This window comes from Muscardinus avellanarius (assembly GCF_963383645.1).
Source record: "Muscardinus avellanarius genome assembly, chromosome: 3".
Taxonomy (NCBI): Eukaryota; Metazoa; Chordata; class Mammalia; order Rodentia; family Gliridae; genus Muscardinus; species Muscardinus avellanarius.
Genome location: NC_137788.1, coordinates 34,435,730 through 34,451,258, shown reverse-complemented (window position 1 = coordinate 34,451,258; position 15,529 = coordinate 34,435,730).

Genomic DNA, 15,529 nt, shown 5'->3' with positions numbered 1-15,529 from the left:
GATACAATAAGACAAAAATACTGCCCCATAACTATGCCTGCATCAGATGGAAACAAGAACACCGCAAAGCCATAAGAACGACCCTCCCTCTCCCCCAGGCAACATGAGCATGACGGGTTCTGTCCCCCTGCGCGTACTAGGGATAGAATCCAGGGCCTCACACACACCCTGTGAGTGCTCCACCTCTGAGCTACATCCCCAGCCCAATTATAGCCCTAGTCCTGCTCCATTCTTCCGTCTCCTAGATAAAAATTTAGATACTAATTGCTGAGTTGCCCCTGCTTTCTGACAGCACCTGCTTATGAATAAGCCTCTCCTCATACCTCTGTCTGAGATGTCCACAGTGCCTCAAGGTGAGCTATGCCCTCTGTGCAGCCCGGATTAATCCAACTTTGGATACAGGTGTTTCCTGGGGGATCTTTTGCTGTGAGGCATTGACAATGATTTAAATGGTGGAAGTCCAGCACCATCATAGAATAGTGGAGAAACATACACACATACCCCGACATATGCACACAAATGCACACACGCATGCATACCCCCCACAGACACACACATACTATATACATATATATATAATTTTGAAGCATATATCTAATTTTAATAACAACAAAAGAAAAAACAGTTCATTTTCTAAAGTTTCCAGCGTTTGAAGCTGGTTGTGGTGGTGCACGCTTGTAATCCCCACGCTTGAGAGGCTGAGACAGGAGGATCGCACAGGTTCGAAGCCAGCCTCCGCTGGCTTAAGAGACCCTGTTTCCAAATAAAATATAAAATAGGTCTGGGAGTGTAGCCTGGAGGTATAAGGCCCCTGAGTTCCATCCCCAGTACCACCAAAAAATAAAAAAATAAAGTTTCCAGCATTTGAATATAGATATTTTATATAAGATTATATAGATATAGATATAATTTTTGTCTTAAGATCTTTCCTTGAAATTACACAGTCTGGGTGACTTACTACTCTGTTTGTGAGAAAGACTGGCTCCCTTGTCTAATTAGTAAATATTAGTAAATAAAATTTTGGTAAATATCAGTCATGATTGTGGAGAAAATGGCAATGAGGAAAGAGATTACTATTTATCAAAATCTGACCACATGCTAGACTTTCTCTCATTCAGTCCTCACAGTGTTTTGTGGGAGCCATACAGCATTATGTCCCCCAGTTTAAAGATAGGGGAACAGGTCCAGAAAAGTTTGGTAAATATTTTGGGTCAAGTGTGAAGTAGGACCAATTCCCAAGCCCCTGCTCAGTACACTAGCCTGTGAGCACCTCTACTCTCCCCCAAGAAAGAAGGGGTGAGCAGAGCTAGGCCCCTCTGGCTCCCTATCCCTGAGTACCCTGGCAACCTGACCACCTCAGTGCAGCCTACCCTACCCTATGGCCCCTGGGCTCAGGCCTAACAATGAATTCTGAGCAAAGCCTGATCCGGCAGCAATTAGAAGCCCTTCATGAATTCTCACGTTATAAGCAGTGAAACTGAGGCCTGGGGAGATACGTCTCTTCTCCTCTCTGGGCTTCCTCTAGTGGTTTCTGGAGCTGACTCCTTCCAATTTACAAGGGTCAAGGGTTTACACCTCTTTCCAACTCAGTGTTGAGTGGCCTCTGTTGGTAGCTTGCTATCAGTCGTAGTGTGAGTTACACCATCAATACTGGCAAATGCTACAGATAAAGATGTTTCCTTTTCATTTGGGGCTATTAAAGAGACCCAATTATTAAACATTTTACCAGCATCCCACTGGCTTCCTCACTAGGGTAAGGAAAAGGAATAATAAACATTAGTGTGGATGTCTGGGAACAGCTCCTGTCAGAGCTCTGGCAATCTGATTTCATCACTAGTATCCATGTGGCCTGTGACTGTGTCAGAATAATCTGAGGGTCTTATTCAAAATATTCCCTAAGCCCCTCTGAATCAGAATTTCAGAAAGTAGGAGCCTAGAATCTGTATTTTGAAGGATTTTTTATTTTTGGCTTCTGAATTTGAGTATCGCTATATCAAATTATACCTCAGGCACAGAAATGTTTAAACCCCTCAAGGAAACACAATTATGCCCTTATTTCCTGAATGCCCACCACCCACTGGCCGAGCGTGGAGGACAGGCCCAGGTTTCTCCTTTTGCCTTCATTCCCCTGTCTCTGAGGTGACGTAGAGAGCCTACTGGTGCACAGGCACTGGAATCAGACAGAATTCCACCCACACCACCTCCAGAGTTTTCTAGGTGAGTTTGCCAGCTACATCTCCCAAATAGAATGTATTAATATATAGTCAATTCTTAAGTATCCAAATAATTTGAAGTCAGAAGGACTGGTTTAGAGTCCTGGATCTGATTCATACTGTGTGATGTAAGACAAGTCTCTGAACCCGTCTGGGGCTCAGCTGCCTCCTCTGTAAAGCCAGCATCCATCTCATTTGATGAGAAGCAAATGAGGTGATGCTGGGAAAGCAAACTCCTTTTTTCAGTGCTGGGTGCACATTCATTTCCTCAGCTGCTTCGCCCTTGCAGGCGGGTCTTCCTCAACCCTGGCGTTGTGGAACTCTTTCCCCCACTAGGCCATGAGCACTTCAGAGAGGCCCTGGGCTTACTCATCTCTGTGTATGCTTTGCACATATTATCTCCTAAAGGCCTGTGACTGAATATCAATTGTAGTAGTCAGGGTTCTCCAGAGAACAGAAACAATAGAAGAGATGGAAAGACACAGAGATTCGTGATAAGGTATTGGCTCCTATTATTATAGAGGCTAAATCTCATAATCTTCTGTCCACTAGATGGAGACCCAGGAAAGCTAGTTGTGTAGTTTCAAGGTCTTAGAACCAAAGAACTGATGGTGGAGACTTTGGTACAGGTCTGAAGGCCTGAATAACCTGGAGTGCCAAGGGCAAGAGAACATCAATATCTCTGCTTGAACAGTTGGGTAGAGATCAAAACCAATGTCTTTCACCTTTCTGTTTTGTTCAGGCCTTCAAAAGATTGGATAATGCCACCCTCATTGAGTCTTGACTCCCTGGTCCAAACAAGCTACTAGCTTGCTTGCTTTCTCTCTCTCCCTTTCTCTCTTTCTCTTTCTTTCTTTCTTTCTTTCTCTCTTTTCTCTTTCTTTCTTTCTTTCTTTCCTTCTTTCTTTCTTCCATTCTTTCTTTCTATGATACTGGAGATTGAACCCAGGAGCATTCTGCCTCTGAGCTCTACCTTCAGGTCATATTTTTATTTTGAAACAGGGTCCCACCAAGTTGCTGAGACTGGCTGCAAACCTATAATCCTGTCCCAGCCTCCTAAGTACTGGGATTACAGGTATGTGCCACCACACCCATCTCCAAACCAGCATTTTTTCCCCACTTTTGCCATTTCCCCTGATATCCAATGACGTATCATGGAGAACCACTTGGTGCTTCCTGGAGTCACTTCCCTCCCTTAATATACTATCCACCAGGAATGCTTCATTTTCTATCCCTAGAAAATAAACAAAACAAGTAGAATATAAGTGAAACTGTTTATCCTTTAAGACCCAACTAAAATGCCATCTCTCTGTGAAAACTTCCTTAATTCTTTCTTTTATATTTCTGTAATTCTTACAAGCAGAATTAATCACCCCGTCCATTCTGCTCTTAGATTTTTGGACAGTCTCTATTATAGCCCTTCTCATAAGTATGGCAGTTGTTTTGAGTTCTATTTCTCCTATGACATGAGGACCTTAAGGCAGGGTTGTTAGAAAGACGTGAAACTAATTTGGTTTAAACAAGTCTATCATGCCAGCTGGCCCTGTCAAAAGACTACCACAGCCTCCCACTGAGCTGAGACACCAACAAGGCTAATGAGAGTATTTATTTCAAAGCAGATGTCTCTAGAAGCTCATTGCAAGTCAAGGAAAGGTTAGCTCGATCCTCACCCAATTATATTCTCTTTGTAGCTCTCCCAGCACTTTACTCCATTCAGGAAATCTTTACTGATTGATTGAACAGAACTGGATTGTCACTCAACAATGATAATTGATGTACACCAAAGGCTGGCCCCATGCGAAGAGTTTGGGTTACAGAAATGAAAAAGACCAGGGAAAAACAATCAGTAGCACATTTGGGAACTAAAATAGCCTGATTTAAAGGAAGACTCTGTTACTTACTCTAGCCAATTACTTAGCTTCTTTGACATCAGTTTCCTCAGTTAACTGGGTAACAACACCTACTCCAAGAGGGATGCCGTGAGGATTACATAAAATTATCCATGGGCCCTGGCATGTTAGTGTCCTGTCCCTTACCCATGAGAATCGACGTCTCAGGCAGCAGTTATCACACTATGACAGGACCACAACACATACAAAGTGCTAAGGAAGCACAGAGAATAGAGGGACTTGTTCTACCAAGTAGAGAAGAGGGAGGGGAGGCTTCCCACAGAGGACCAGCAGGAGCTGGCCAAAAGGCATTCAAGAGAGGAAGAGTATGGCCCAAGCAGCACGTCCTATGCCACACGTTCAGCTTTGTCTGCTCTCAGATATGCAGCTGCTAGGCCCTGAAGTTAACATACAGATAAAACAATCTCCTTCTGTGACAACTGACTGACATTTTTATTTCTGTGCTGTACTGGAGAAAGTGCCTTCTCTCTCAACCAGAAATAAAAAGATAATCTAATTTGCAGCAAAGTTAATGCTGAGAATTGAAATGCATTGAATTCCAAAGTTCTGATTCTAAAAATGTCAAGTGAGTCTCGCCCCCCAATGCGTATAACACATTTTGGAACATATCTTAGACGGAGTTTGATGCTGTTAAAATGAGACATATGTATAACCTGGGAGTGATAAAGTTACCGTGGGAACACTTGGAATCTTCTAACATTTTAGTACCCTTACTTTCATGATCTTAATAACCAAAACTCCCAGAATTTCAGAATGTTAGTACTAGAAGACCCCTCAAGAGTTTCAACCCCCATATCTCCCCAATAGAGAAACTGAGGTCAAACTGGGCATAGTGACATATGTCTATAATCCCAGTACTTGGGACGCTAAGACAGGAGGAGCAGAGTTACTCGTGTGTGTGTGTGTGTGTGTGTGTTATGGAGGACTGAACATAGGGACAGTCTACCTCTGAGCTATACCCCCAGCCCTATTTTTTTAAAAACAGGGTCTTGCTAAGTCACTGAGTGTGTAGCTTAGAGATAGAATGCCCCAAGTGTGTGTTAATGTGTGTGTGTATGCACGCACATGCACACATGCATGCTTCTGGGATTGAACCCAGGGATATTCTACCTCTGAGCTACATCCCCAGCCTTTTGTTTATTATTTTGAAACAGAGTCTCACTAAGTTGCCCAGGCTGGCCATGAACCTGTGATCCCCCTGTCTCAGCCTCCCGAGTGCTGGGATTAAAGGCATGTGCCACTATGCCCCAGCTCCTTTAGATCATTTTTACATCAACCACTATCATTACCATTATTATATTCAGTTACCAGCTAGTGACAGGTCTAAGGGCAATTAAGGGCAAAAAGAATCAGTGTCTTTAGAAGGGTGTGAAACCAAAGTACAGAGAAAAGGCATGTTGAATTAATGGCCAACTTCCTTACAATAACAGCCTTTATCTAGAAGCTTAGACAGAGTCTGGAATTTCTCAACCACATAGTTTCCTGAAACAATTTTTATTTGGTATTTTTACACGAGGAGAAAGAGCAACAGTTCTTAGATAAACAATAAGGCTCAGGGGGCTCAGTACATCTCGGCAAAGTGCTCACAGTAGCCAGTAGGGCCCTGTGCGGCTGGGTTGACAATTAGGAGGCTGCCTCTTGGGCCTGTGGCTTGGGTCTGAGAAGGCCCCACTGTGTGCAGTTCATTCCACAAATATCAGCTGAGCACCGTGCTCCAGGTGTGAGGCGTTGGGGTCATAAAGAAAACAGAGACAGCAAGAGGAGAGGCATTTAACCCACCTTGTAAGGAAAAGGTATCAGGAAGTTCCTGGAGAAAGTACTCTTAACTGGTAAATAGGCAATAACCAGGTGAAGGTGAATGAAGAGATAAATTAAAGAAGAAAAGGTTCCAGGAATGATCAGAGCCCCAAATGCAACAATAGCATCAAGTGCCCATTAAGTATGGGGAGAATTACAAGCAGCACAGGATTTAAAGTTCAAGAGGCTAGGGAGGTAGACAGGATTATTAAGTGCCTCTGTATGTTAGGTAGACAAACGCTTCTTATATATTATTTCAGATCATTAATTCATTGTGTGACCTTAACCAAGTGATTGCACCGCTCTGGGCCTCACTGGTAAAACGAGGACTAGTGAATTCTAAGATCTCATCTAATTTCAGACTCTGACATAACCACGTGGAATGGCATTTAAATCGACAGTCTGTCTACCATGTTACAGAAATAGTGGTGAGGCTGAGTATCATGGCCCTGTACCCCCAAGTTAGAGTATTCAAGAGGATTCTATTAAACTTTAAACATTAACCAACTTGCAAAAATAAATGAGTGAATAAGTAAATATAGATAAAAACTGCTTTCTGGTGTGATTAACTGTAATAAATGGTGTTGAAAAGGAACAAATAGGCCAGGCATGGTGGTGCACGCTTGTAATTCCTGCGCTTGGGAGGCTGAGACAGGAGGATCGCACAGGTTCAAAGCCAGCCTCAGCTACTCAGTGAGGCTCTCAGCAACTTAGTGAGACCTTGTTTCCAAATAAAATATAAAATAGGTCTGGGAGTATAGCCTCAAGGTAGAAAGCCTCTGGGTTCCACCCCCAATACCACCACCACACACACACACACACACACACACACACACAAAAGGATCAGATGGTGAGCTATGGGAGCTCAGAGTTGGATGAGACCACAGTTGGCTTGACTTGGAGGGTGGTGCATGGCTTTTTGGAGGAGGTGGCATCTGTAATGGGCTGCAGGATGCCCTTTTGAGGGAGATGGGCAAGGGCCTTCCAGGCAAAGGAGCTGCAAAAGCCTGCAATGTTAACCCAACACCACGCTTTCGCTGTCCCCTCTGCCCTTCCATCCCGCACCTCTTCTGCTCACCTACCTCCCTCAGAATTCCTAGCCGACACTGGAGACTTTTCCAGAGTTAAGGTATGGTCTATGTCTCCCCTATATGACCTCTATTCCAGCTGCACAAACCTACTTGCCTTTTCTTGAAGAGCCCTTCAGTTTTCCATCCCTCATTACACCTCTCCTTATGCTGCCCCACTAAAATAAGTGTTTTCTTTGTAACCCTTCCTCAATCTTTCAAACACCACATTTTTGTTGCATTTCCCTTGTGGCACATATAATTTTCTACTTGTATTATGATATCTTTCCTCTCCAGACTGTAAGCTCCTTGAGGAAAAGTGCTATGCCATGCTGGTATCTCTCCTAAAGGCCTCGCATATAGCACTCAATAACTGCGAATAAACATATGAGCTCTGAACACAGTGGGCAGGAAAAGTCTAAATGAGTTTTCTATCCAACTGAAACTTAAAGACAACTAGAATCACTGTCTATCATCCTTTGGTTATTCCTGAGATCATCCCCCTTACCTCAGGCCTGTGTTTTGGTATTATGCCCACCTCTAGTTCCAACAGTGGACTCTGGTTAATTTCTCATCCTCCTAATTTTTTCAGAAATGGATTCGCAGGATAAAGCTAGCTGAGAGGTATAAATAGAATGCAGTCTAATTGGTTGATTACAAAAATTACATATATATGTATGTATGTATGTATGTATGTATGTATATTTATATATTCTATCCTAATGGGCCTGTGAAGATTGTAGAGCCACCACATTTGATAAAAGTTACCAGTCTGTGATGAAGGTGCCTTATTCCTACTTTATAAGTGAACAGACTCAGCTAATTCAGGGCCCAGAGAACTTAAGGTGCTTCTCTAGGGTCAGAGGGCATATAGCAGAGCTTAATTATCAAGTCAGGTCTAATGCTTTCTCCACTGTGTAACAATTGCCACTTAACATTATAGCTGTCTTTGAAGGGACAGAAAGTTCAGAGTTACTAGTATATCAGATCAGAAAGCTTCTAACCTTCTGATTCCAAATTTAGTATACACATAAAATATGTTTAAACTGCCCACTGAATGACCTTAGGCAGCTTTGAAGTGGCAAAAGAATCACAAAAGGCCAACAATCAGAAGAGGTATAAAAGGGAAACATCAAAATCAAGAAGGAGGTGAAGAACTCATGTGTTTCAGCTCTCTCCCCATTTTTTTTAAGCACCAGAAGCTATCACTTTTGTTTCTCTCACTAACTGTCCCCTGAGTCATCTACAACAGAATAAAAGTAAAATACTGTTCCCTCAATTGCCAGCGATAGAATGATCACTCCTTTGTGCTGTCCCTTATGGCAGACTCTGCCAGGTTCAATCAATCCAATATATAAAACAGCAGACCTGGGGTTTTCTAGCATCCCTTCTTTAAAAAAAAAAAGATATCCTGATTAATCTGTCTATTTTCTTCCCTCTCCACTGCTTCTGTACTTCTTGGCTTCCCTTTACATTTCAAAAATTCTCAGGTCTGTACTAGCCCAATTCCACTCTTCATCTGACTCTTGATTTTTAAACCCTATTCATCTCTTTTCAAAAAATATACACTGGAAAAAAGATAGCCTGTTCAACAAATAGTGTTGGCAAAACTTGTTAACCATATGCAGAAAAATGGAAATCAATCCCACTTTCTCACCCTGGCAAGAGTAAATCAAGATAGATCAAAGACTTGGAAATTAGACCAGAGACCTTGAGGCTCCTTGAAGAGCGCATAGGTCCAACATTGCAACACATAAGCACAGATAAAAACTTTCTCAACAATACCCAAAAGCACAAGAAACTAAAAGGTGAATCAATACATGGGATTGCATTAAACTGAAGAGCTTCTGTACAGCAAAGGAAACTATCAAGAACCTCCACCCAGAGTCAAAAGAATGGGAGATTTCTGCCACCTACTCCTCCAACAGAGGACTGATATCTAGAATATACAGAGAACTCTAGAAACTCAGCACTAAGGAAACAACCCAATCAAAAAATGGGCAAGTGAACTAAATAGACACTTCATGAAGGAAGAAATTCAAATGGCCAATAAATGCATGAAAAAATGCTCAACATCATTGGCAATCAGAGAGATGCAAATCAAAACTACCCTGAGATTTCACCTTACTCCTACTAGAATGGCAATCATTCGAAACACAAACAATAACAAATGCTGGCAAGGATGTGGAGAAGTGGGAACTCTAATACATTGTTGGTGGGACTGCAAATTAGTGTAACCACTTTGGAAAACAGTATGGAGGAGCCTCAGAAGAATAGGAACAAATTTACCATATGATCCAGCAATACCACTCCTGGATATATACCCAAAAGAAATGAAACCAAACTACCAAACTAATATATGTGGATCGATGTTCATATATGCACAACTCACCATTGCCAAACTATGGAACCAGCCAAGACATCTATCAACAAATGAACGGGATATTGCCAGCAGCGACAGCGAGTTCACCGCGCCCTGCCACAGCTCCAGATCTGCGCACACAATAACCATGAGTGAAATTGTGGCCCCTAAAGGAGAAATCTCTGTACTGCACTCCCAGGAACTTGTGCAGCTTTGATAAACTCCTTGGGTCGGATATTTTGCAGTCCAAACCAGTGAAGGAGTAGCAGTGGCAGAGATACCACACCCTAGTTGCAGCTCCCTGTGGGAAAACGCCCAGCCCGGCACCCCCACGGTCCTGCGCAGCCTCAATTAACTTCCTGGGTATGAGACTTTGCAATACAACCCAGTAAAGGAGTAGTGGTGGCTGAGATTAAACAGACTTGAGATACAGAGCACCCTAAGTGAAGTCGCAGTGACCCAGGGAAGGCACAAAATTCTGAAATCATGGGAAAGAGGAACAACAATAGAGCAATGAATGCCCACACCCCATACTATCAGAACCTGATAATTTGATCTCTGATAAATTCAGAGATCTCCAGAAGATCAAATCAGGAATATAACTGTAGAAATAATATAGGACTTTCGAAAAGAATTTAGAGAGAGTCTAAAAGAAATAAAGGAAGCAATCATTGAGGTAAAGGCCTCAATTCAAAGTATAAACAATCGATTAGACCACATGGAGAATAGAATATTGCTCCTAGAAGATGATCACTCCAAAAACAAATGCCTAATTTTTAACTTAGAAAAAAAAATCCGACAGCAGGAATCTGACATTGAAGAAATATGGGCCCATTTTAAAAGAGCTAACCTAAGAATAATTGGAATAGAGGAGGGAAAAGAAGGTGAAACCAAAGGGATCAGTAATCTCTTCAAAGAAATAATATCAGAAAATTTTCCAAACATAGAGCAAGAGGTCGATACACAGGTCCAGGAAACTTATAGAACTCCCTTTAGACAGGATCAGAGAAGAGGTTCCCCACGCCACATAATTGTCAAAATGACCAATGTGGAAGTCAAGCAGGGAATCTTAAAGGCAACAAAAACAAAAGGCCAAGTGACATTCAGAGGCAAACCAATTAGAATCACTCCAGACTTCCCAAACCAAGTCATGAGAGCCAGAAGGGCTTGGAGTAACATATTCCAAACTCTGAAAGAAAACAACTTCCAGCCAAAAATTTCCTACCCAGCAAAACTTTCTATCAAATTAGATGGGGAAATAAGAAGCTTCCATGACAAACAGAAACTGAAGGAATTTATGTCTTCAAAACCAGCACTAGAGAAAATACTCAAAGAGATTAACTACAAAGAAGAAATAGGTAATACACACCAGAACCAGAGAAACAAGATTTTCCATCCAGCAGACAACTAAGCAAAGAAGAATATATTCATGTGTTTATAGGTTAAAATCTTTGGAGATTCATTATTTAGTTCAGTCTTTTGCCTATTTCTAAATTTTATTTCTAAATTTTATTGTTTGCTTTAATTGTTGCTAATTTTTAGGATCTCTATTTGGAATATTAATATACCTTCAGATACAGCATTTTGAAATATTTTATCCCATTCTATCAGTAACTTTTAACTACATTTACATTGTCTTTGGATGTACAATATTTTTTTATTTTTTAGGAAGTTTATTCTTTTTTTGCCTGTGCCTTTGAAATCATATCCAAGAAATCACTGCCAATTTCAATGTTGTGAAGTGTTATGACCCAGGTTTTCTTCTAAAAGTTTATAGTCTTAAAATTTACATTTAGGTCTTTTATCTATTTTGAGTTAATATTTGTATATGGTGATAGATAAGGGCCCAATTTTATTCTTTTTCATGTAATTATTATTTTTCAACAATATTTAGTGAAAAGATTATTATTTCCTTCACCAAATGTTCTTGGAAACTTTGTCAAAATAACTTGACCATATATGGAAGAATTTATTTCTAGACTTTTTATTTTACTCCACTGGTTTATATATCTGCCTTTATAGCAGTACTACACTGTTTCAATTATAATAGCTCTATAAGGTTTGAAATCAGAAAATGTACATCTTCTAGCTTCGTTCTTTTTTGAGATTGTTTTGGGTATTTAAGAGTTCATATTTCATGTTAGGATAGATTTTTTTCTGAAAAAAAAGTATGATAGTTTTACCTTAAAAAAAAAATATCCTCTGGTAAGAAAGAAAGCAAAAAGAAATACTGATATGTTATCTCTAAGTGATCAAAAGTTTGATATCAGATGTCGGGCATGGTGGTGCATGCTTATAATCCTCGCGCTTGGGAGGCGGAGACAGGAGGATTGCTCTGGTTCGGAGCCAGCCTTGCTGGTTTAAGAGACCCTGTTTCCAAATAAAAATATAAAATAGGTCTGGGAATGTAAAAAAAAAAGTTTGATATCAGACAAATGAATCTGTTATGTGAGATTATCATTGTTAATTTTGGATAAATTGCTATAATATTAGATGTCAACCACTAAGCCAAGCATGGGAAGGAGGGATGGGGAGGGAATGGGGTGGGGGTTGGGTAGTGGCTAACTGGGCGATGTGTGCATGTATGGCTACACAAGTTTTTATCCCATTATGATGTATGAATACAGTGCACCAATAAAAAATTAAAAAAGAAAAAAAACAAATGAATGGATTACAAAACTAAGGGATATGTACACAATGGAATTTTACTCAGCCATAAAGAAAAACACAATAACTTCATTTATAGGGAAATGGATGGAACTGGAGGACATTATGCTAAGTGAGATTAGTCAGTCACAAAAAGTAAGAAATTGGATGCTCTCCCTAATATGCAAAAGCTAGGGAGAAAATGGGTCATAGAAGGAACTCTAGATGAAAATGGAGATTCTATAGATGAGCAAATAAGGCGACCTAACTGAGGGGATGGGAGGGGGAAGAGGGAAAATCTCTAATGCACATGATGTACTTTAACAAACATATCAATATCAATCACTAAGCCAAACATGAGAAGGAGGGAAGGGGAGGGGATGGGGTGGGAATTGGGTAAGCACTAATTGGGTGATGTGTACATGTACGTCTCCACCATCTTGCATCCCAGTAAGATGTAGTACAATGCACTGATAAAAAAAAAATTTTTTAAAACTAAAAATCTAAACATTAAACATCAATGACATCCATGATATGCTGTGCTCTGGACACTATGCAGAACACAAATGAAACTTGTATGCTCAAGAAAACTAGTCTGACTTAAAATCCTACAGTGTGAAAGTCCATACGAAGATATTTACCAAGAAGTAGCCCAGAGGAGGAGGCAATTAACTCTTCCTGAGACATGTCATACAAGTTTTGAGCTGGATCTAGAAGAGAAGCAAGGACCCAAAAAAGACAATATGTAGACTTATTTTAAGCAAACATGTAGGAATATTTTCATCTTGCCAAGCTTTATCTGAGGCATTGGAACTATAGATGTGAATGAGGTTCCTGAGTTCAAGAAGCCTTCCACCCAGAAAGTAGTTTCTAAATGTACCTCACTAATGGTAATACAGTTATAGAACAAAGTGCCTGAGAAGTTCGTAGAGAAATATTTAAGAGATTGTTTCTCACTAGATATAGTAGGCAGAATTCTAAGAGAGCTCCCAAGAGTCCCAGCGCCTGGTGTACATCTTGTGAATAATCCCTGGGACAGTGACCATGATGGGTTTTATAACTGTGATTAGGTTATGTGATATGGAACAGTTGATCTCAAAGAAAGAAGATGATATGGGTGGGCCTGGCCTACCTTTTAAAAGCTCAGTGTCCTCTGGTCAAAGGAGAATCAGAGAGATTCAAAGGATAATAAGGATTCAATATGAAAAAGGTTCTATGTTGATGAGCTCAAGGGGGCCTCATGGCGAGGACCTGAATGATGGTCGTCTTCAGTTGAAAGCAGGCAAGACAATAGAGATCTCAGTCCTACAACCAGTGAAATCCACCAACAACCAGAAGAAGTTTGCATAGACCTTCCCCTGCTCAACCCTCCAGATATCATGATTTCAGCTTTATGACATCTTGAGCAGAGAACCCAGCAACTTGGTGAGGCTCTCAGCAAACCTGGCAAGACCCTGTTTCAAAATAAAACTAATATAGAGCTGGGGGTTAGCTTGAAGGTAGAATGCTCCTGGGTTCAACTCCCAATACCACACACACACACACACACACACACACACAGAGAGAGAGAGAGAGAGAGAGAGAGAGAGAGAGAGAGAGAGTGTGTGTGTGTGTGTTTAGCTGGGCATGGGGCACACACTTGTAGTCCCAGTACTTGGGGGGCTGAGACAGGATCGCAAGTTTGCGACCAGCCTCACTACTTAGTGAGGCCCTCTACAACTTAGTGAGACCCTGTTTGCGACCAGCCTCACTACTTAGTGAGGCCCTCTACAACTTAGTGAGACCCTGTTTCAAAATAAATAATAAAGAACAGGGCTGGAGGCATAGCTCAGAGGTAGAATTCCCCCTGGGTTAAATCCCTAGTAGCACAGAAAAAATGAAGAGGAGAAGTAGGAGGAGGAAGAGGAGGAGGAGGAAGAGGAGGAGGAGGAGGAGGAGGAGGAGGAGGAGGAGGAGGAGGAGGAAAAAGGAGGAGAGAAGGAGGAACAGAGAACAAAAAAATCTGGGCAGAGGAATGATGATGCAGACCAAATAATTTAGCTTAATCCTTTCAACTTGAGAGATGGGTGTGTGATCATTCTATTTTAAAAAGAAACATAGAAACCAGGGATGTTAAGAGCAACTCTATATCTTAGAAGCAGTCACACTGCTCTAGTACCACCAGGCTGGCCTTAGTGCTTCTGCATCCCAGTCCCTCAGACACATGGTGGAGGCTATTAGATGCAATTCAAGCAAACCTGGACTATTTCTTTCTTGGCTTTAGCAAATTAGAAGCCGGTATAAAGAGGACAGGCAAACTGACATTAAAAGAAGTGGCAAGTGACAACCAGTAACTTTAAGAAAGTATCAAAACACAGCATTCTGGGGCCATCTGGGGAAGGGGAACATAGTCCTTCACTCCTTAATAGCCCAAGAGGAATTCTTAATAATAAAACCTGGTACTGATTCATGTTTATGAGTTCAAAACATTAAATTTGTTTCTGTGTACTTAGATTAGGAAAACTAAAAAGTTTATGTCTATACAAGATATTCATCTGATGTAGATACTTTGGGGAAAATTATCTTCAAAAGAAGCTTTCCAGAAAGCAGAAGTTTTGACACGACTGCTTCCATCTCACTCATGTGAACAGAGAGAGCCCCAGAAGTACGTGGAGGATATCCTGGGCTGTGCAGCCTTGGGGGCCTCTGTCAGGTCCTATGGCCACCTACTCTGTCACTGGTAACCTCTCCTTTTCTCTCATCTTCTTCCCTGACTTGATTACTTCTGAGTTAGGCAATGAGGAGAGGTAACAGTACCCTGGGGCCAAACAGCAGCAGAATCCACAGCATCAGACTCTATAAGCCTCATTACTCATGGCGGAGTGGAACTAAAAGTATAAAACAGGACACCTGCTCTGGCGCTTGTCAGGGGGCAAGACAATACCAAGTTAGAAATAAAGAGACCAGACTCCTCTGGATCCCAGCGCTGGAGGGCTTACCAGTTGTGCACTTTGACATTTCTACCCCTTTGCCTTGAACACCGGCCTGTGCCAGGAACTCCATCCTTCAGGCTTAACTTGGGTCTTGAAAGTTCTTTCTGAAATGCAAATCTGAAAAAGTCATTTCCCTACATAAAACTCTTTAATACCTTCTTATTGCCTATAGTGGCCATTCACAAATCTTGTGGTCTAAGGAGTCCTTTCTACTCTTAAAATATTATTGAGGACTTAAGGGCTGGGACTATAACTCAGTGGTACAGTGTTTGCCTAGCATAAGGGAGGCCTTATGTCTAATCCTCAGTACTGAAAACAAAACAAAAAATATTGAGGATTTTATGTGCAGTTTGTCATGTCTATTGATGTTTACCATATGAAGTATTAGAATACATATTCATTAAAAGTTACAACAATAAACCGATTACATGTTAATACAAGTACATTTTAATTGAAATTTTTTATTTTCTAAGCTAGGTACAGTGGTATACTTGAGACAGAAGAAGCACAGGTTTGAGGCTAGCTTCAGCAACTTAGAAAGATCCTTAACAACTTAGTAAGG